We start from the raw sequence: 2,583 nt of genomic DNA, 5'->3' as shown, positions 1-2,583 counted from the left end.
GAGGATAACTTTTTTTTTTTTTTAATCTTTGGGAAACAATAAAAAATAAAAATTAAAACATGGCATGAATGACATCTTCTTAAATCTTTGTTTTGTTCTCCTAAATGTATATAAAAAAAATCTTATATATTTTTAGATATAATTTAAGATTACCTATTTAATAAAACTCGATCCAAACTTCTACTCATAAATTTAATTATTATTTGTATACAATTGTTAATATGTAAGAAAATACACGTACAAAATGTTTATACTATTGGTAGTACACTAGTCTCGGTTGTTTGACTAAAACAATGCAACCATTGTCCAAACTAAAGAATTTGATTCGAAGCTATTTCCTAATAGAGGGAGGCTCAATTAGACTTTGTTGTAAGATTCGACCCTATCAATTTGAATAGCGTTCTCCAACTATAAATATTGAACTCTAAACTATTCACGAGCAAAGTAAGTTTGTTGAAACTATCTATAAAAGTGTTCCAAAGTGAGTCGTGGAGAAGATTTGCCTTAAAATCTAGTTCCAATTAAGGATGTCAATGCTGAAGAAGTGCAAGCTGTTGGAATTCATCATATGCATGGGACGCTACCGCCATCCTATAAGCTCTTATCTTTTGAGGAATTCATCAAATTCCCTTCCGTGAGGAATTCATCAAATTCCCTTCCGTCATATGCATGTGAATTCCCTTCCGTCATATGCATGGCCATCCTATAAGCTCTTATCTTTTGGAAGAATCTTTGAAGGAATTGTATAAGTCCCACATTACTCAGCCATAATGATATAATATAAGTATCTTTTATTTTTCTCTCGTACCCACCTTATACATAACATGTTAAATTAATTCATACTTAAAAAAATAATTTATCCCTTTTGGAGTGCGGGGTATCAATCCCCGTACCTCTCGCATGCTAAGCGAGCGCTCTACCATCTGAGCTACATCCCCGCGAGCGCTCTACCATCTGAGCTACATCCCCGCGAGCGCTCTACCATCTGAGCTACATCCCCACAATTTTTGCATCACAAAATCTTAAATTTTCCGTCATCAATAATAGTGAAAATGAAGAAATATTGCTACCCAACATGTCATGAATAGGGAAAAATTGAAAAGAAATAATATATTTAATATTAGATAATCTTATTTTTGGAGATGCGGGGTATCGATCACCGTACCTCTCACATGCAAAGCGAGCGCTCTACCATCTGAGCTACATCCCCGTGATTTTTACATCATAAAACCCAAAATATCCCATCATCAATAATAGTGAAAAAAAAAAAAAAAATCAAAATATTAATAACAAATAGTTTGGTTTGGTGATGCGGGGCATCGATAATTGTGAAAATGAAAAAATATAATAACAAATTAAATACTTTCTTTTGGAGAGGCGGGTTATCAATCCCCGTACAACTCGCATGCAAAGCGAGCGCTCTACCATCTAAAGCTATATCTCTACAATTTTTTACGTCACGAAACCCTAAACGTCTCGTCATGAATAATAGTGAAAATGAAAAAAATATCGCTACTCATTATGTCATAAATAAGGAAATATTGAATAGAAATAAAATAGTAATAACGAATAGTTTCTTTTGGAGATGCGAGTTATCGATCCCGTATCTCTCGCATCACAATTTTACATAAAAAAACTCTAAACTTCCTATCATCAATGATATTGAAAATGAAAAACTATCCCCGCTCATTATGTCGTAAATAAGGAAAAATTTAAAAGAACTAATATACTTAGTAATCGTTTCCTTTGTTGATGCATGGTACCGATCCCAGTACTTATCACATGAGATGCAAATGCTCAACCATCTAAGCTATATCCTCAAGATTCTTACATCATAAAATCCTCAACATCTCGTCATCAACAATAGTGAAAATAAAAAATAATGCTATTCATTATGTCATAAATAAAGAAAAATTGAATAGAAATAAAATAGTAATAACGAATAGTTTCTTTTGGAGGTATGGGGTATCGATCCGATCCCCGTACCAATCGCATGCTAAGCAAGAAATCTACCATCTAAGCTACATTCCCACAATACTTATATTAGAAAACCCTAAATGTCCTGTTATCAAGTGAAAATGAAAAAAATATCTACGCTAATTATGTCATAAATAAGGAAAGGTTGAATAGAAGTAAAATATTAATAACAAATAGTTTCTTTTGGAGATGCGGGATATCCCCTTACCTCTCGCATGCTAAATGAGATCTACCATCTAAGCTACATCCCCACAATTGTTGCATCATAAAACCCTCAAATTCCCATCACAAGCTACATCCCCACAATTGTTGCATCATAAAACCCTAAATTTTCCATCATCAATAATATTGAAAATGAAGAAAATCTAGAGATGCAGGTTATCGATCCCCATACCTCTCTTATGCAAAGCGAGTGCTCTACCATCTAAGCTATATCCCCAAAATTCTTATGTCACAAAGTCCTAAACATCTCGTCATCGGTAATAGTGAAAATGAAAAACTATCCCGGCTCATTATGTCCTAAATAAGAAAAAATTGAAAAAAAATAATATATTTAGTAATCGATTCAATCGGAGATGCAAGGTATTGATCCCCGTACTTTCCCAC

General features: G+C 33.4%; 1 non-coding gene across 1 annotated transcript; it reads right to left on the bottom strand.

Annotated features, from left to right (window-relative positions):
- Positions 1-1,137: 1,137 nt before the first annotated feature.
- TRNAA-UGC lies at positions 1,138-1,210 on the bottom strand. Its single transcript has one exon. It is a non-coding gene; the product is annotated as a tRNA-Ala (tRNA).
- Between the last annotated feature and the right edge of the window lie 1,373 nt (positions 1,211-2,583).

Source organism: Cucurbita moschata, unplaced genomic scaffold (assembly GCF_002738365.1).
Source record: "Cucurbita moschata cultivar Rifu unplaced genomic scaffold, Cmos_1.0 Cmo_Scf00092, whole genome shotgun sequence".
NCBI lineage: Eukaryota > Viridiplantae > Streptophyta > Magnoliopsida > Cucurbitales > Cucurbitaceae > Cucurbita > Cucurbita moschata.
The sequence above is the reverse complement of the archived record's forward strand: the minus strand, read 5'-3'. Positions and strand labels throughout refer to the sequence as shown.